The sequence below is a fragment of the Alligator mississippiensis genome, chromosome 2, assembly GCF_030867095.1.
Source record: "Alligator mississippiensis isolate rAllMis1 chromosome 2, rAllMis1, whole genome shotgun sequence".
Lineage (NCBI taxonomy): Eukaryota > Metazoa > Chordata > Crocodylia > Alligatoridae > Alligator > Alligator mississippiensis.
The window spans coordinates 2,903,287-2,923,837 of NC_081825.1; positions in this window are offsets into that span (position 1 = coordinate 2,903,287).

Sequence of the window (20,551 nt, forward strand, 5' to 3'; positions counted from 1 at the left end):
TTGGAGATGTGGAAGGCAGTCTTTCAAGAGGAAAGAAACTGATAAGAAGGAGGGGGAGCAGGGGGGTGGGGAAAGACTGACATCTCTAGCTGGCCAGTGACTGTGATCGTTCCTTGAGTCCCCGTCCAATCGCAGTGCTCTGGGGGTGGGACATAGAAACAACGTATAAGCCTCTATCTGCAGCATTTCTGTCCCTTTTGTGAGCTGTTTCTGCCTGAGCAACAGCGTCTGAAAGGTACTGCTGGACTAACTTGGCTTCCTAGTCAACCTCCTGCTAGTTTCTGTTCTTGGAAGGATTGGATACAGCTTACTAATTACCCTTGCCTAGAATCCCTCTACTTACCCCTATCCAATCCATTTCTTTCAACTTATTCTTCCCCCCAAAACCTTTTATTTGTTCTTGGGGGGGTTCCACCCCCCTTTTAACCGCCCCACACACACTTTTTAAAAAGAAAGCTGTGTCTTTCCTGGCAGCGTGATCCATCACTGTGCAGGAAAGCACATACATTATACACACTCATGCACATACACCGAGAAGAAGAGATATTATATAGTTACACACACGTACAGACTAAGCACAACACAGAAGAAGTCAGACACGTACATTATAGAAGAAGAAAAGATATTATTAAACTCAACACAGAAGTCAGACACAGTCATATATCGTAGAAGAAGAGATTATATATAGTTACACATACAGACTAAACACAACACAGAAGTCACACACCTACATCAGAGAAGAAGAAGAAGAAGAGATATTACAGCTGCGCATGCACACACACACATACGTTTTCCAGCCCAGGAAAGATTAATATGAAGCGTGCTGGAAAGGCAGGTGCCAGGTCTTCTGGCAGGGGAGGCAGAGGGGATAGAGGGGGTAGGGGCAGAGCGGGAGCTGCAAGTCCCCCCCCACCCAAACATAGACGCACCCTCCCTCCTGACAGCCATGAGTCTTCTGCTGCCAGTGGGAGCAAGGCGGTGGGAGCAGTGTCTGCACCTGACGCCGCTGCCCCTGCACCACCTCCCCTAACACCAGAAACAGCCACCAGCAGCAGAATGACAGTCTCCTCCACCCCAATTTCATCTCCCAGTGTGACTCTCCCAGTGCCAGAGGAGGACCTGGATCTGGAACCAGGGGACCTGAACACCCTGCCAAAAGAAATTCTGGGGACCAAGGGGGAATCTGAGTTTGTGCTTCACAGCCCTCAGAGTTCCCCTAGTGCCAGGTCTCCTTCTCCAGAAGGCAAAGCAGAGGCGGTTGTGGGGGCAGGTGGCTCAGCTTCCCCTGTTGTTGTGCCTGTGCCTGCTGTGGAGGGGGATAAGGCAGGATCCCCACCCTCAACCCAGAAGCGGGTCAGTAGCATAGTGTGGGAGCATTTTGAGGTGGCAGATGATCCCAGGTTTACTATCTGCCAGCACTGCCGAAGGCAGATCAGCCGGGGCAAGAAGTTGAAACGCTTCACCACCACGGCAATGCTGATGCATCTCCGCAGGCACCACCCCTTTGCCCTCGTTCCTCCGCAGCCTGGCACCGGTGGGAGCGTGCCTGAAGGGAAGTCCCCCTCTCGCTCCAAAGCCCCTGTCCCCCCAAAGCAGAGGCAGGCCACCCTGGAACCATGGGAGGAAGGCGGACCGAAAGCGGGGTGCATTGCAACGGCGAGCGAGATCACCCAGAGCATCGGGGAGATGCTTGCTGTTGATGGCCAGCCCTTCTCCCTAGTTGAGAGGCCAGGGTTCAGGCGGCTCATGGCGCTCGTGGCCCCATCGTACCAAGTGCCCGCATGCACCACCTTTAGCAGGACGGTGGTGCCCTCCCTGTATGAGGCATGCAGGGAGTACTTGAGGGAGGAGCTGCGCAAGGCAGGTCCGCAGGTAGTCTTGCACTTCACCTCAGACATCTGGAGCAGCCGCGGTGACGATCACGCCTACCTCTCCCTCACGGGGCACTGGTGTGACCAGTCAGGCCGTCGCTGGGCTCTCCTCCAAGCCGAGGTGCTGGACGAGTCCCACACGACAAGGGAGATCATGGTGGCCATAAACCACATGGTGCAAGGGTGGCTCGGGCAGGGCGAGCTCACCCGCGGGTTCATGGTCACCGACAACAGGGACAATATGGTCAAGGCGGTGCGTGATGCCAACTTTGTTGGCATCCGCTGTGTAGCACACAAGTTCCACCTCATTGTCAGGGATGCCTTGGAGGGGGACGGGGACAGGGCTGCCGGGGATGGCACCATCACTACCACCCAGCTGATTTTGAAATGCAGGAAGGTGGCGGGCTACTTCCACCGCAGCATCAAGGGGAGCAAGATGCTGTGGGAGAAACAGGCAGAGCTGAGCATCCCGCAGCACAGAGTCATGCAGGATGTGGAGACTCGGTGGGACTCCACATACCTGATGCTCGAAAGGCTGGTGGAGCAACAGAAGGCCATCCATGAGACGGCCTTGCTCGGGGAGATTGGGATCAGCGGCCCCCTTAACAAAGCGGAGTGGGATACCATCTCCCAGATCTTGCTGGTCCTCAAGCCCTTCCTCGAGGCCACCGAGACCCTCAGCGCTGGCGATGCCCTCCTCAGCCAGGTGATCCCCGTAGTGAGGGAGCTTCAGAGCCAAATGGAGAGCTTCCAGGGGATCAATGTTCCTGGCTGGGGTGAGCCACTGTCACCAGACGTGCAGGCACTGGTGAGGCGGCTGAAGGAGGGCATCAGGAGACAACTGGATCCGTTGCGGTCCAGTACGGTCCACATGCTGGCAGGCATGTGTGACCCGAGGGTGAAGGGGAACATGTGCACTGGCAGCCCCAAAACCCTCGATCACTGGACAGAGGTGCTGGTCAACAGAGTCAGGGTGGCAGAAAGGCAGAGGCGAGGGGATGTGGAAGAGGAAGATCCACTTTCCCGTGCCAGCACTCCCAACACCACCACCAGCACCAGCCAGTCTCCTCCATGCCAGCCACTGCCAATGTGGGCCAAGGGCATGGCTTTAATGTTGGGGTCCAAAGGCACCAGACCGCACCATCAGGCAGGTAGCGCTGAGGCTTCAGTGGCTGCCTATCTTGCCGAGGACGTGGAACCACTGGACTGCGAACCCTTGGCCTACTGGGCAACCCGCAACCAGATGTGGCCAGATGTGGCCACGGTTGCCCGGGAACATCTGTCCTGTCCACCAACCAGTGTGCCAAGTGAGAGGGTGTTCAGCACTGCTGGGGATGTAGTGACACCCCTACACACCTCCGTGGATCCTGGTTTGACGGAGCAGCTGGTGTTCCTCAAGGTGAACCTCCCGCTGCTGGGGTTCCCCAAGCTCCACCTGCAGACGGACTGAGTGCCACCCTCCTCGCTCCGTCTGCACCGATTTCCATTCGATTTTTTTACACTGGTTAGTGTTACTGACCCGCTCTCAGAGCTGGAGGGGGCACTCACTGCATCACCAGCCAGCACGGGAAGAACATGTCCCTGCTGAGCTCCCGTGCCAGGACGAACTTGGAGGTATGGGCTGGGGCTATGGGGACGGAGGAGGCCCCAGGTCCTGGGCACGACCACTAAAACTGCACTCTGCCAGGGTCAGGGAGGCCTGGTGGGGCTGCTGGCGGCGCGGCAGCCCCATAAATGCCAGGGCCAAGGATCCCCTGGTGAAAGGCGGGGAGGAGGCGCCATAACCTCCAGCTAACGCACGCATGCACAGTCCTGGCTGGGGAGCACCCAGACCTGTCATGTCTTTGACAGGCCTGATGCTTGCTGGTTGCAGTGCAGTTGTGAGGCTCCCGGTGAGCTCAGCGTAGTTGCCTGGGATGCCAGCTTTTGGGTTGAAAAACCCTTTGTCAGGCTGAGGAAGCACCTGCAATTGGTGTATCTGCTGGTCCTGGATGGAAGGAATAGTAAGGAAAAGTGGTTTGTAAATTCTCTCTCAGGATCAAGGCTGAGAGACTGGAGACAGAGTGGTTTTATTGTGAGGACTGTGCCCCCCCAGGTAGCTGTGTATTGTAGTCTTTGATAGATTCTGGTGCGCAGTTTGTGGGGTACTGGAGATAGTTGGGAGGTTTTGTGTTTGGGACTGAAGGAAGTTGGCTTCTGGAGATGGGTTAGCGAGGTTCGGTGCTTGTTTGAATTTGCAAACCAGTTTTCACTGCCGGGGCGGGCAGGGAGAGCTCTCTGCAAGAAGCTCCTGCAGCAGAGGAAAGAAAGGCTCTGCGACACTTTGGCTGCCTGGGATGCTGCTGGTGCTACTGTGCACTTCACTGCGTATTACCTGCTGTTATTTAAAGTGGTAGAGCGGGAGGAGGCTGTGAGAGGAGGAGGCCCCAGCGCCAGTGAGGGCACACCTTAACACGCGCTCAGAGTCACACATGTCACGAGGTTTGCTTGTCATCAGCCTGAGCTGCAGTTTCTCAGAAACTCTTGCACCCATTTCCTTGAAACTTAGCAGGCTTCACGCCCTCAGAAGGGGCTACCATCCATGCAATCGGCCAAAAAAGTTATAGGTAGCTCAGTGATTCCCCATTATAGTCTACGGCCGAATCTTCAAATCTCTCCAAATCAGCGCTGAATCTTCTGAATCGATTCAGGACAGCGATCCAAATCTCCAAATCAAATCACTGTCCTCCAAATTGGCTGAATCTGAATTCAAATTGAATACTTCCCTATTCTCACAGGCTAAATCAGTGGCTCTGGGGCAGGGAGTGAGGGGCACGGCATCTGTGTCAGCCCCTGAATGAGTCCAAGGAGCTGGGGGATGCTATCCGATGAAGCTCGGGCCAGAGATGGGCTTGCACCAGGGACAGGAAAGCAGCCCGCGGTCCTGGGGGTCCTCCCAGGCAGCGCCTCCTTGCTAGCGAGATGCATGGTTGGGAGGTGGACAAGGAGGTCCCAGGGCCATGCACACGGAGTGCGTAAGTGAAAAGTGAGACACGGGAGCCTGGGCAAGATGGACCTGTGGCCTGGCCCAGGACGTGGCAGCTCAGATGATCTTAAACTCGTTCAGCTCTAAGGAGGGGGGAATAGGGGCAGGGAAATGTCTGCAGGGGGACGTGGGGTGCATCAGGGCACCCTTCGGGGCAGCGTGGAGTCTGGTTTGGGGAGCCAGGAGGGGCCCGAGAGCCCCAAGGTGCTGGGGGGAAGAGGCATGGACACAGGGCCAGGGCAGAGGTGTGGGCTGGCTGCACTGCCCCCTTCCCCTACCCTGCACTCTGCTCTCAGGGACCAATATGTCTCACCCAGGGCGGCAGACTGGGTTAGCACCGGGGCTTTCTACTGATTATCTGCTCCTCCGTGGGCTCCCCCTGCCTCAAGCCCTGGGTTTTCAGGGTACGGGTGGTTTTGCACCGGGGAGCTGGACCCTGGGTGGGAATTTCATCCGCTGCTGCCGCAGCTCTGCTCCAGCAAGGGCCAGTTTCCCCCCAGAAAAAGGATCCCAGTAACAGCCCAGTAGGCTGGGCTCCCCCAGGCAGGGCCTGCTCCTTCCCCCATCCATGCTGAATGGGAGTAGCGGGGATTGTAATGGGAGGGGGGTTGTGTGAAGAAGCCAGGCGCCAGCACGCGGCAGCTAACCCCCATGGAGACTGCAGCCCCGGGAGCCAGGAGCGCTCGCTCCCGCGCCAGCCTGGGAGGAGCAGGACGAGGAGCTGGTGGGAAAGGAGTGAGAGGTGGAAGCGGCCGGCGGAAGCGGGGTGAAAGGTGACCGTTTGGAGGTGGAGGCCTCTTCAAGATGCAGAGCAAGCTGGAGCTGCTCCTCCGCTTCATGCCTGCTCCCTTCTCCCCCTGCTAATGAGATAAATATTAAACCAGCCCAGGCAGGGCAAACTGGATTTCCCCACCCAGGGGCATAAATCAGGACATATTTTCCTGCAGCCTGAAGATTTCCCCCCACCGATTCCCTGGGAAAGCAGTGACATTTCCACCTCCTCCCCTACAAAACTGCGTCCTTACCTTGAAGACCTGAACAAAGATGGAGAGGGGGAGAGGGGATTACAACTCCAGCTGCTCTTGATATTTCCCCTAATTTTGCATGGAAAACAAAATCAAAACTTTCCCAGCTCAGCCCCCCCCCCGAGACAATTCTGTTTTTCCTGAAAGATCGGTTTTGTCCGGCTTCTCTAGCTCTGATTTCAAGGTGGGAAAGAAAGAAAGATTTGGAAGAGCCCTCAGGAGGCCACATCCAGTCCAACCCCCTGCCCCAAGCAGGACCAGCCCCAACTACGCCATCCCAGCCAGTTGCAAATGCTGCGTGTGCGCCCGTGCAATCTTATTTTGCACTAACTGCTGAAGAAGAAACATTAAAGTTTCCAATGGGATTTTAACAACAGAGCAGCTAAAGCTCTCAGCATTTTTCTTTCTGTTTTAAAACTGATTTTCAAATCATATGAAATAAAATAATAATCTACAGCTAATTCATTTTGATCTGATTTTTTTCCACTAGAGGATCTCAAGTCCCTTAACTGTAAAACCATTCTTCCTCCACTTGTATCAGGAAGGTATTGCTGCTTGATGCATGGCTGAGCTTTCTGCTAGACAGACAGACAGCAATTTGGGATTTTTCTAAACCTTTCCCAAATGTCTTTAAACCTTTCAAGCCTTTTAATAGCTAAAGGTGCAAGTGGCCAAGTGCAGAGAGCTGGTTCGGGGAATTGGAACTTGTGGCGGAGGGGATATATTTTATTAGATCAATTCGATATTTGCAAAAAAATTCTTTAAATTTAAAGAATTGTTTTGTTGTTGTTGCAAATATCGAGTTGGTTTAATAAAAGATATCACATCCGCCATGAGTTTCACTTCCTTTTGCCTCTAGACCAATAGGGCTGCAACCTGGACAGACAAATAAGTTTGTTTTGTGTCTGGACACCACCTAGCACAGTAGGGACCGGGCTGGGGCTCCTCTTTCATCACCATCAATCATCATCACCATCAAGTGTTCCCTTTGGGAAGGTCCTGTCCCCACCCAGCTGTGTTAGCACCTAGGCTGGGCCCAGTCACCAAACAAAGCTACCATTGAAGGATGCATTTGCCCCTCCCAGGGAGTCAAGGCTCCCCAGGGGATTGGGGCACTTTGCACCCCACCCCTGCAACCTGTTCCTGGGAGTTTTCAGCCTGCAGCAAGGGGGTCCTGCCTGGGCAATGGGGAGCAGACAAGCCAGCCATGAGCAAGCTGACAGCCTGGGCTGTGGGGATCACTGGGTTTTCTGGAGAGACCTCCGAAGTCAGCACCTCCCACACACGCCATGATCCATCCCAGAGCCTCTACCCCCTAGGTAAAAACGGGGCATGGCATTTCCAGAGCGACTTCTCTTTCTTCAGATGGTGTTTAAACTGTCTGTCCATAAATCCACGTTATCCCGTAGCATTTAAAGATACCCCGGCTGCTCTCCCATGTGCAAAGGCACAGGCAGATCTTCCACCCAGTGCTCCCTTAACCCAAGGCAGCGCCCGCAAGAGTCGTGTGTCCTTTGCTTTCTGTCTCTGACAGAGCCTCCAGCTGGACTTCGAGCCTCCTGTGACCCCTCCACTCCAAACTAGCAATGGGTTCAAGCCCCTGTGAGCCAAGATCTCTGGAGACAAAGCCAAACCTTTGCAGAGGCCCTGTCCCCCTCCTCCACACCGTGCCCCCTGGCCACACTAGCTCCTGGTCCCCCAGATCTGTGCCTGGCTCCAGAGGGGGAGAAGGATGCTGGAGAGGACAGGGGTCCTACGTGCCCCATGGGCAGGGGTCCTACTTGCCCTGTGCCACAGCCAGCCACCGGATCTGGGGGTCCCAAGAGCAGCTGAGGCAACCCCCCTAGGTGATTTGTGCTCACGAAGGGGGTCCTGTCTGTCCCAGAAACCGTGCCAGTGGCTGGTTTCTGGTGGCTGAAATCCAGGCCATTCCCTTGCAGAGAAAGCCCAAACCCCAGGCTATGGATGCAGGGACAGTCCCGAGGGGTGACAGAGATAGGGACACTTCCCCCTGCCCGCACATCGCATAGCTTTCCCCCGGGTTATGAGAGCCGGCGGGAGCCTCTGTCTGATTAAGAAGATAGTCATCGCTCATCACCTCCTGATCTCAGCGGCAGGATCCCAGCCACGCGCCTCGGCTGGGGTTATCTATCCTCATTGTGGCTTTGTGCATTTGTCTTGGGGTCCTTTTGGAGCCAGGAGATAAAGGAGGGTGGGAGGGGGAAAAAGAGGCAGGACTCCAGGGTCCTGTTTTGGGGGGAAGGAGGTGGGGTGTCGTGGGGGCAGGCTGGGTGTCAGCACACCTGGATGCTGCCCTAGCCAGGTCGCATGCCCTTGGACGTTGCTCCCCAGGGGGACAGGGGACTGTGGGATGTAACATGCGGTGGCTGGACTTGGTGGCTCAGACCTAGGGCTCTTCTGGCCCTACCTTTCTCTGTGCCTCAGTTTCCCTCCCTGCAAAATAGCAAGGATGGCCTTTGCTCATCCACCTCACAGGGCGGGGAGGGTGCCCTTAGGTGCTGGGCTGGGGGGAGAAGGCAAACAACAACCCCCTCTGTGAGTACCCAGGGGGCACAGCCATGCTGGGGGCAACTCCATCCCCTCCCAGAGACCCCTAACAGAGACCCCTGACCCAGGGCTCTCACTCCTCCATGCCCGCCCAGCTTGAAAGCCCCACTGGGTCAAGGCTGCTATGTCCCAAGCCCATGTCCATCCTGTTTTTTTGCTGGGTCTGTACATGCAGTGGGGGCTTATAGTATTCAGGGTGGTGGGTTATCCTGCCAGCTGGCAGGGACCGGGGCATAGGGAGGTGTGTGCTAGCATAGACAGGTCTCTGCAGCAGCTGGAGTTGGAAGGGAGGCAGCTGGAAACCATTGTGCTCCCAGCAGCTGCAGTGGGGTTACGCCTCGTTGAAGGAACAAAAGGGCCTGGTGTTTCTAAAGGATGAATGACCTCCTTGTTCCCAAACCCCACTGAGCAGCTGGGAGGTTGACTATGGTGGACCCCGTCAGGACTTTTTCCTAGCACCTGTGAGCAGAGACAACTGTTTTCCCCGTGGTGCCAGGCCAGGGCTTGGGCTCCTTCCAAAGGAAAAGCCATGGGATGGCTCTACATTTGACATTTTAGCCCCCTAGCCCATGGCTGGCTCTTACCGTGGGATTGTCTTTGATCTGGGACTCTCTGAGGGAGTGAGAGCGATGGCCAGGGAGAGCGCAGGGTGAGGGGCAGGGTCCTGCTCCCGCCACCGTGATTCAGCCGGGGTCAGGGGTTCGGTTATTAAAAACTCTCCCTACGTTATCACGGGGCTGGTGATATTTGGAGGCTTTTCTTCCAGGTGGTCTTAACTCTCTTGTGGATTGTCTTAATCTCCAGGTCCCGGAGCCAGGGGATTGTGCCAGTGTCAGTTTTCAGGGTTGTTTTTAAAAAAAAAAAAAAGTTTATAGCCTGTTTGGTCGAAAATAAAAGCTTGATCACTTGACTCCCTTTCCCAAAGGCCCTAACCCCCCGTGGCAATTAAACGGCCCATCATCATCACAACAGCAACAACAAAATAATAATAATTCTTATTATTACTGCTACTATTACTTTTACTACTACCGTGATCACTATTGCTGTTACTATTGCCATTGTTAAAATCGTGAATATTATTATCAATATTAATAATATGACTATGATTATTATTAGTTATTGTGTGGTTGTTTTGTTATTGCTATCATCATCATCATTGTTTCATTTTATTATTATTACTACTATAATATAATAATACTTATTATCATTATATTATATAATAATACAATGCGTAATAATAATTGTATATAATGTAACAATATGATGATGATGATGATGATGATTTTGTCTCATGATTTCCAGGTTACTCTCATGAGTCTGGGGCTCTGGCTTGTGGTTTCTGAACCTGTGAGGCTGGCCATGAAGGTTATGTTATGGTAGTGCCTCCAGGCTTTGACCATGTCCATGCTCACCGTGCTGGGTGCTGTACAAACGTGGGGTTCACAAGCAGCGTGCAGTCCAGGAGAAGATAAACTCTAGGCTGCAGCAGTGTCCGACTTCTTGCCCCATTGCACTTGCTGTTGGATTGCTGGTGGCCTCACTGGTGCCTCAGTTTTCCCATCTGTGCTATGGGGGCATGCTACCGATCCATCTGATTGGGAGATGAAGGAGTGAATGTCAGTAAAAGTCTCCAAATGCAAACCCTGGGGATCCTTTTTCTAATACATCAGCTCCACTGGGATGAAGACCAGGCTTCCCACACGCTTTTGTCCAGGTGGAAACGTCTCACCTGTCTGCCTGCGTCTCCCTTTGATCAGACCTCCCCACATACCCGGGCACCAGCAGTGCCAGGCTGGGTCCAACCAATGGTCCCTCCACCCCAGTGCCCCATCTCGCAGGGTGGCAGGGGTGGATGCTACGCAGGGAAAGCATCTAACCAGAGAGCCATCTCCCTCCTGTTCAACACCCCCCAGAGGAAACATCTCTGACCATCCTGTTCTGCAGCCACGGACTGATTGATCCTCCATGAATATGACCAGTTGACCCACCACCCCCTCCTGGGGCAATGAATTCCACACCTTAACTACCCATTGCCTAAAAAAGTCCTTTCTCCTGTCAGTTTAACCCTGGTCAGCCCATACCCCCTGGTCCTGGTGTTTTGGGACTTGGGGAACAACAGGTCCCTGCTCCCTTGGTCCACCCCCTTCAAGATTGCATGGACCTCTGCTGCCAGCTTCCATATCAAGCTGCAGGTTCAAATTGCTTTGCTTTGCTACCCATTTTCCAGGCATTTGCAGTCCCCTTGAACTGGGCCAGGGAAGCGGCCCAGGAATGAACACTTAAAACCATGTCTCTGACACTAGCATCCATTTCAAAGTCCTCATTAGCGCTATCTATCAGGCCTGGAGTTGCAAATCTGTGACAAAAACCCCTCTGATCCCATGGGCTGATCTAATTAAGATTAATCATGCAGGGAGGGGCGGGCTAGGGTGTCCCATTGACTTCAAAAGGGCCTTGGACTATGTTAGGAATGATCATGATACATAATAAAGAGGTTGTTTCTGGGTTGACAGCATTACACCTGATTGAGGTTGTGTCTGCACTGCCCCGTTGCACTGATTTCAGTCCTTGGCTGTAGCACTGGGGGCTCCCTGGAGACCTGTCTACACTAGGGCTCACACCACAGCTGCCACCAAGAGAGCTGAACCAAAGGGACCGAGGTCTGGGATTCGGTCTGTGTAGGATCCAACCTGCGCACACACTCATGCAGGTAATACCCTGTGGATAGCTGGGGGCTAAGGCACTGGACTGGGCGTAGTACACAATTCTGGGCCCATCTGGCCTATTGGATGACCTTCCTTTCCCCGTGCCTCAGTTTCCTCATCTGTAAAATGGGCATAATGGCACTGCCCTCCTCTGCAAGGTGCTTTCTGATTCCTTGGAAGAAGAAATGGCTTAAGATAGGCTGTCCCCCTGGCCCTTGACAGCACAGGGCTTGGCTCGCACGCTCGATGTGCAGTGAAGCCCATGGGATTGAGGGGTCCCTGCGCTTTCACCCCTCCCCAGGCGGATCCAGCCTCCACTGGAAAACCCCCAAGGAAGGAGGTTCCTCCGCAGACCCAATCTCCATCTGCTTGGCTATAGTTTCAAGCCATTGCTTCCTCTCCTGCCCCGGGCAGCTGGGGAAAGGGCCTGGGCCTTGCATGGAGACTAACTGGTGATGGGAGGTCGAGGGGCACCGGTTTAGGAGAAGCATGTCCTGGAGACCCCGTCCAGCCCCAGGAATGCACAGATCTCCACCAGCCCGGGGTGGAGGGTCCCGTCCCCAGTGGTCTGCAGCTTTCTCATGCAAAGCAGCTGTTATCAGCCTCCCTCCCTCCCCTGCCCGGCTATGGGGCCGTGCCTGCGGTTGGCGCGTGGGTGGCATTCCTTTCAAGCCTTTCAGGGAGGGCCTCATTCTTTCCCAGGGGGAAGGAAGGGCGGGGAAGGGGACCTTTGCACAGCCGACCAGAGCCGGGGCCTGCTCCTGCTCTTGTGGTGCCGGTAGCAAGACACATGGGGCTGGTGTTTGGGCCTGATGCCAGAACCTCAAAGCCCAGAGGCTCAGCCAGGTCACCTTCATGTCCCCATGAAACTGTGCGTGCCAAGAGTCAGGACCGTTCCTCATTTGCACGCCTCGTTTGCACGCATTTGAATATTAAACACGAGCTGCTGCAGCGCAGGGGTGGCCCAGCTATGACACACGTGGGCTGCAAGTGGCCCCAGCAGGCACGCGGCAGGTGGGGGAGGGGGCAGGCAGCACCCGATAAGGCGGGGAGCGGCAAGGAGAGCAGCAGATAGGCAGGGAGCAGCAAGCAGAGCAGGCAGGACTCAGAAAGCCCAACAGATCAGGCAGCGATCTGAGGGCAGGGAGCAGCAAGCCGAGCAGCAGATCAGGCAGGGAGCTAAGGGCGGGAAGCACAATAGCAGCTGAGCAGCGAGCTCAGGGCAGGGTTGGAAGCACAAAGCCGAGCTCACAGGGCCTTCCCCGACCCAGCCGTAGGGTACAAGGCCATGCAGGAAGGCCCCTGGCCCCGACCGGCTGCAGCCAGACGGCTGCCTCCTCTTTCCCCGGCGAGGGGCTTTAATTGCTTCCAGTCTGAAACAACAAAAGCCGCTGCGGGGATGGGACTGGAGGGAGCCTTTGCTCAAAGGGCTGGAGCTCAGGGCTGGGGTCGGTGCCTAGGCGCCTACGACTGCAAGCCTCAGCACCCCAGGACAACAAGCCACCCCGTCCCTTGCTTTCTGCTCCATGTGTCAGGGGGTTTTAAGCTGGGGATGGGGCAGGGATGAGTCCCAGCAGGAGCACTGGCACAGCCCAGTCCCCATCCCCAGCCTGGGCTGCAGCACTGAATCATGGGGCAGAAAGCGGGGGCTCCATGCATTGGGCTGGGCACCGGCTCTGCCCGACCTCTCGGGGTGTTAGCGGGGGTGTTGAGCAGAAGCCCCGATGCACAGAGACTGGGGGGATTCAGGTGGCACTTGGGGGTTTGGTGCTGCGACAGGCACGGACAGGCCCCACTGCAAGGCCCAGACCCGTGCCCGGTCTCCGTGCCAAGGAGGGGTTCAGCTCTGGGGTGGAGCTGCCCAAGGAAGGACAGGGTGAGTGGCACGTGAACCGGGCAGTGTCCGCTGGGCTGCAGGGTCCTGGGGGAACCGTGCCTCATGGAAATAGGAGAGACCGAGCACAGAGGCACCGTCGTGCACTGGGTCAGACCTAGGTCCATCTGCCTGGTCCCCCGTGGGGCAGAGAGTGGAGGCTGGAGGGAGAGTGACGGGGTCCAAGAAGGGCTTTTCCCTGCTCCTCCCTCCCTGCAGCCTCCAGGCAGGGTTGAAGTCGAGGCCGTGCCCCAGAGCCACCAATACCCCTTTTCCCCCAGCTCGTGTCCAAGCCCCTGTGAATCCAGCTGAGCTCTCAGCTCCCTCCATGTCTGGGGGCCACAAGCCCCCCACATTCATGCCCCTCCCCTTTGCCATGCTCCTCCCTTTCAAGTCACTCTCCTTGACCATGTGTGTAAGAAACAATACTGCTCCCAGGACGCTTGTGCGAATGCACATTTGCCCGTGAGACCTCGTGCAAAGCTGTGCTCTCATTGGGCAATGCTGACTTAGCGGGGTTTGTGTGCCGCACGTGTCAGGCTCAGAGCAGAGAGCACCCCTGCCCTGGCTGTGTGGGGAAGGGGTTAATCCATGACTTACTGCAAGTGTGCAGAGCAAGCCGTCACCAGACATGATTGATGATGATAACCCAGGGTGAGATGCATTGCTCAGCCTTCCTCCCTCCTTAACCCTGGGTCTGTTCGGGGAGGATTCAGGAAAGGAGACAAGCAGCCAAAGCCATTAAACGACCTGTTCCCTGCTGGCAGCAATCTCCCTGGCAGGGATCCCCTGGGTTATGGCAGTTCACGCTGCAGGGAACACCTCCCTCCGCTGTCGCTCCAGGTGCCCTTTGTTTGCTCTGGGCTTTGCAAACTAAGCAGGCCTGTTCCTCCTCTGATTGCAGCCCCGGCACTTCCCGCTTCCCACGTGCTACGGAAGCAAAGTGGCTCCGGTCTTGTGTGTGCTCCTGGGCTGGGTACAGCGAGTCCTGCCTCTGTGCAGGGGGTGGCAGGAGCCGGTCCCTGAGGTCCCCTCCAGCCCTGGGGTTGTGGGATTGCTTCTGTATCTTTTTATTATATTAAATGTAATGTCTGAGGCCCAATCAGCCACCTCCATCCCAAATTCTCTTGAATGCACAGAGCTCAGTTGTTCACATCTGCATGGCACTAACCCCTGCAAGTTCCTCCCTCCCAGGCTTCAACCTGGGGCTTCAGACACCATCTCCCAAGTCCACAGCAGGCATCCGATGTGCAAGACCCAAGCCCAGAGGCCTTGGGGTTTAGATGCTCCCTCATCCCACTTGCCCCGAGCCAAAAGGCCGAAGGAGCAAGCTAGAGGGAAATCTCAGGAACAATCCCCCATCACCATCAATTGTGTAGCCAAAATCCTCCCATTTGGAGGCATTATAGACTCGCACAGGGGCAAGGGACAGGCCTTCGCTCTCTGATGACACCCAGTCATCCAGTTTGAGAAGAAGGGGATCTCCCTGCCAGGTAACTAAAATCTCGGGCTGAAAACCATCGCAGTATCTCCCCTGCCGCGGCCCCCCTGCTTTCCTGGGGGCAGGGGAAGGGGTGATGCCTGGGGCTGTGTCGGGGTGACTGTCGTGTTGCTCTGAGGTTGCCCTTGGGGTTTATCTGGGCTAGTTTGCACGGGGACTAGATGTGACCCTTCCAGCCCCATGGCTCTAGGATTCATGCGCCTATGAAGATGCCCTGGGCAGTAATATTTATTTCCCAGGTTCAGCTCCTACAGCGCCCGTATCCATCAGTCCTGGCCCTTGGGAGACTGAAACTTTGAGCTACAAGAGAATCATCAGTAGACGCAGCGGTATAGGGTCTATGGCACACGTGTGGAAAATTCCAGCTGCAGACCGCGGGACTGCATGTGGCTCACCCCGACTAGCACGGTGTCGTGGCAGGAGTGCTCCTGGCTTCATTAATTAGGGTCTGAAAGCACAATGCTCTCTGTCAATGGAAATACTGTGTATGGATGGACTTAGTTGTTTTTTGTGTGTTGTGCGTGATGTGGATATTGTAACAGGTTCGGGTGGCCAGCGGGCCTTTGTACGGGTGCGCAGTGTTGTAACGGGTGAATTTTGTTTCTTTTGTGGTGTGATATTAGGAGTGTAGATATATATAACCTTATATATATTTAAAAAAAATAGCAGCCTCTCTGGCTTGATCAGGCCTGTGTGAGGTTGGAGAAATCCCGGGTACAATCCCACAACCCCAGGGCTGGAGGGGACCTCGGGGACCGGCTCCTGCCACCCCCTGCACAGAGGCAGGACTCGCTGTACCCAGCCCAGGAGCACACACAAGACCGGAGCCACTTTGCTTCCTTAGCACATGGGAAGCGGGAAGTGCCGGGGCTGCAATCAGAGGAGGAACAGGCCTGCTTAGTTTGCAAAGCCCAGAGCAAACAAAGGGCACCTGGAGCGACAGCGGAGGGAGGTGTTCCCTGCAGCGTGAACTGCCATAACCCAGGGGATCCCTGCCAGGGAGATTGCTGCCAGCAGGGAACAGGTTGTTTAATGGCTTCAGCTGCTTGTCTCCTTTCCTGAATCCTCCCCGAACAGACCCAGGGTTAAGGAGGGAGGAAGACTGAGCAATGCATCTCACCCTGGGGTTATCATCATCAATCATGTCTGGTGACGCTTGCTGCGTGCACTTGCAGTAAGTCGTGTATTAGCTCCTTCCCCACACAGCCGGGGCAGGGGTGCTCTCTGCTCTGAGCCTGACATGTACTTCCCTGGCAGGGGTGGTTTTCTTACCTTGGGTAATTGGACCTGAGACATGAAATTAAAAAAAGCAAAAAAGCACCCCCAATCCCCACCCCCAAAAAAACAAAAGAAAAAACATACAGACTCTCCATATGTCTGAAGAAGGGTGTTTGTGCCCAAAAGCTTGCAAAGAACTATTTTTTCCAACTAGTTACTTGTTCTAATAAAAGATATCACAACTCCCCAAAGTACCTTGTCTGCCGAAGAGCCAAAGGCGCAGAAGCAACCCCAGACCCGCAGGGTCGGAGGGGAGTCTTTGGGGTGGGTTGTCTCAGAGACCCCTAGATGCCAGGACTGATTTGCAGGGAGACATTATTTGTCACTCGCCAAAATGGTTTGATACCATCACGTTTGGTCTCTATTAACAGCCAAGGTAAAGCCATGTTTGGCTTAACCCATTTTGTGTTGGTATGAGCTGTATGAATGTATCACCCCATTTGTGTAATCTGACTTAATTAAGGGATGATCGGTGGATTTATTGCTAGATCAGGTGTCTAGAAGGCTTCTAACTACGGAGCGGTGGTCTTCATATCACAGAAGCTTTGCCATGCGTATCTATTGGACCGGGGAAAAGTGAGGCTCTGAGTGCTTTACTTGGGTCAGAAAGGGCATGTCTATACATGTGCTTTAATGCGCATTAGCCTGTTTATTGCACATTAAAGTAGCACATAAAAACATGCTTTTTCTTAATGCGCATTAGAATAGGCTAATACACATTAAGCATCACTTAAACACCTATACATGTGCAGGGAGGCTGCTCCGATGTGCTGTAATTAATTAAGTCTGATGGAGCGTGGTGATTATCACGCGCCAGCAGACTCCAGTGTCACATGTATCATCGTCCCCATGCTGAAAAATGGTGGTGGGGTACTTTAAACTAAAGCTCATTCGATGGGCTTTATTTCAAAGTGCCCTGCTGCCATTTTTCAGTGCGGGGATGCTGATACACGTGATGCTCCAGGCGCTTTAATCAGCACGATTCTCAGCACTGCGCTAATTCAAATGCTCCCCTCTCCCCTCCCCACCTCTTGCAGCACGTCTATAAATGCCCATGGTTTTTAAGTGAATCTTAAGGCACATGAGTCTATTTTAATGTGCATTAACTAAATAGCACAGGGTTTTTTTTCAGTGGCACTTTTTAATGCGCAGTAAAGCGCATGTGTAGACAGGCCCAGAGAGACTATTGCTTTTGCTCTATGTGTGTGCATGACGGAGGAAAACTGGCGTGTCGTTTGAATGGCCCAGCCGTTGGGTCCCTTCATACCAGTTAGAGAGTGTGCTCAGAGGACTTCCCAGTGGCAGGGAGACTGGTTTCCTGCAGAGAGCTGAAAGCAGTCTCCAAAATAGAGTGGGGGCGGGGGCAGCCCTCATCATCCGAGAGCAGTGCCAGGCCGGGAGAGGCCAATTTAGGCGTGTCTTATTCGCAGATCTGCAGCTGTAACGGCTCGTAGCCTCCGTGGTTTTGCGGGTTCAGCTGACTGGCACGGCATTTCCAGATGACGGCTGAGAGTTCGGGATGACGGGGAACTGCAGAGCCCCTGGAGCTAGGAAAACCCCCACACTCATAGCAGCGAGGGCAGCGTGGGGCAGTGCTGCTTCCGGCTCAGCACCGATACCCCCTGCTCAGCCCCTGGCAGTGACTCAGATGCATCCCCACCTGGCCCTTTCTGTTTCTGTTTCTCCATAGCAGGGCGGCCGCCTGCATGCAAGCGCCCGGGGTTAGCTTCCAGGAACCGCAGCTGATGCTCGCAAGGCATCACCAAGGCCTCGTCTTGGGTTTCAGCTGCTTAATGTCATCAGCTCGGACCTGCCTCGGAAACTTCTTCGGGCAAAAAGCAGCTTGCTGGTGGTTTCACCACGGCAGGACCCCGAAGCAGCATTTCCAGGGGTCTCCAGGGTACACGCAGACCCAGGGAGGGTGCAGCTTTCCAAGCAGATGTAGCTATATTTACAGCATGGAGCGGATGCATGAGAACAAGGAAGGAAGTTGGGGGGGAAGCCTCTAAAAATGGAGTGAAATGGAGGAGGAATGACGGGGCTGTTTGCAGCCGTTGTACTCCCAAGGCTTTAATTGAGGGTTGCAAAGCCAGGCTGTGAACTCTCCCTCATTTAATAGTGTCTTAATGGGTTTTTTTACCAGCTCAAGGCAGCTGGATCAGTTCGAGGGAGCACAGAGGGGCCCGAAATCATCTGAAAACCCAAAAGCCACCGTGCACTGGCTGGATGGGAGGGCTGAGCCCTACAGCTGTGTGATGCTTACCAAACATTTCCCACCCGCCCTCACCAGGGCTTCATCTGGTTCACAGCTCTTCGAAGAACCGGTTGGGGACGTGGGGGGAGACGTCTCTGCGGGCGGGTGAGCAAACCGCCTGCGTCTGAACCGGTTTGTTCGGATGCCCATGTGGACGCAGGCGGCTGTGAGGGTGTAGGATCCTCAATGCACAGACGCGAGGTGCATTGGTCCCATGCTCCCCCAGGTAGAAACAGCTCAGCTCATCCTTGTGCAGATGTTTTGGGCCGGCTCCCAGAGCCAGGCTGAGCAGGGTGGGAGAGGTACCCCGAGGGCACTGCCATGGCTTCAGGGGCAGCGGTGTGAAAGGCTGGGTCTGCCCAAGCGGCTCCAGCATAGAGGGGAGGCAACGCTCCTGGGACTGGTCCAGACAGAGCCGAACCCAGCGCCGGACAGAAGATAGTAGCCAAGACCCATGGCAGGGACAAATTTAGCCTCTGTGTCCATGGGGTCTGAACACCTCGTGGTCTGTAATGCATCTATGTCCCCCGCTGGGAGGCAGGGCAGTGCTATTATCCCCATTGTACAGCTGGAGAAACTGAGGCATGAGTTTTGCCCAGCTGGCAGGGGCCAGAGCCCAGGTCTCCTTGCTCTCTAGCTCGCCCTGGGAGAAACAGGAAGGAGAAATGCTGTCCCGGAGGCCCAGAGGCTTGCTCAAGCGCTGGCTCAGGAAGCTGGAGGCCGCGCTGCGGCTCAGAAACCTCCGTAGGTGGCACCGGATGTTTGCCGAGAGCAGAGGCAGAGCCAAGCCCCACCCTGAGACCCAGCAGCTCCGAGCGCGGGCAGCTGGGCCCGCAGCGGTGTCAGCATCTGGGAGGACAGAGAGGCCACGGCTGTGTTGTGTGGCACGCTGTCGGATCCACTGCCAGGGAGGGCGGCTTCCTCAATGCACAGGGGGCAGGGGCAGAACGCAATGCTCCTCCACAGGCTTTTGGAAACCGAGGCCTGTGGGGGGTGAAGGGACTTGACTAGGGTCACACGAGACGCCAGTGACAGAGGCAAGGACCAGGCCTTGGTTCCTGGCCTTTGGTCCTGCTCCCCCCACAGGGAAAGGGTGGAGAGGTCTGGCCTGGCACTCAAGAGATGGCAGCACCTCCAGCCCCACTGCTCTGACCCTATAAGTCTTCATGCCTCCCAAAGCAGTGCAATGGGGCAGGGCTCTGGCTTATCCGCCCCTCTCTTGCAAATCAGCTCCCCCAGAAGGGCCAGGGGGTAGCTCGGGGGCTGGGGGATGTGCATCCAGGTGGTTCTGCAGGTGGGGGCTGTGCTTGTACACAGGGCCTGTGTACAAGCACAGCCTCTCACAATGAAACACCTGTTTGGAGTTCCCTGCCCCCTGCTCCACGCCCAGCAGCCAGGAATGCCTCTGGCCTTTGCCCCTCCCTTGGCTGGGGAGACATGCATCACCGCTGCTTTGTTTTAACTCTTCCGTGTCCTTTGGGCAGAGCTCCAGCGAGGCCTGAGTGCGGCTGGGAGAAAGGGCTGGGGTGTTTTGTTCCTGAAGTGGCAGGACATAGACAGCCCCTGGGCCGTGCTGGCAGGGCAGCAAACTACAAGGCAGTGGTGGCTGCTGGCATGTGTATGCTGCTGAGTGCACAGGTGTATACAGATGGAAGCATGCAACACACATGCATGCACGTGTGTGTACTTGGGTGGGCACATGCATGTGGGTGGGTGTGGGTACAGATGGGCATAGGCATGTGCGTGTGTGCATGTGGACATGTGCATGCATGTGCGTATGTGTGCGTGTGCAAATAGGTGCATACGTGTGTGTGTGCGGGCAGACAGGCATGTATGTGTACAGGCAGGTGCATGCATGTGTGTGTATAGGCACATACAGGTGTGTATGTGAGAAGATGGGTGCATGTGTGTGTGTGCAAACAGGCACATGCATGTGTGTGTGCATGGGCAAGTGCATGCATGCATGCGTGTGTGTGGGTAGGTGGGTGGGTGGACACATTCATGCACACGTGTGCGCGGGCATGACTTACCTTGTGCAGAGGTCCTCCAGCCAGGACCCTGCAGGGTTGGTACCAGAGGAGCACTGGCACAGCCCGGTCCCCATCCCCAGCCTCCCAGTGACCCAGGGGGGGCTTAGAAATTCCCGGACACATGGAGCAGAAGAGGGCCCTGTTGGGCTGAGTCCTGGCTGGGCGGCTCTACGTGGCAGACACTCGGGCGCTCCCTAACCTGGGCTCTGGGGTCACTGTCCCCCCGCTGTATCTTGGCCCTGCAAGGCAGGATGCAAAGGGGCGTGAAGGCTGCCCCAAGGCAGATGGGTGCTCAGCCCCGCTCCGAGCAGCTGCAGCGTGAGATAAACTCCAGCCACAGCAGTACAAACAGGATCCTTACCCGAGGCAGAAGCTGTGGCTGCCTCGTGTCCTCCACTCTGGAGGGGTCCAAGGTCGCCCT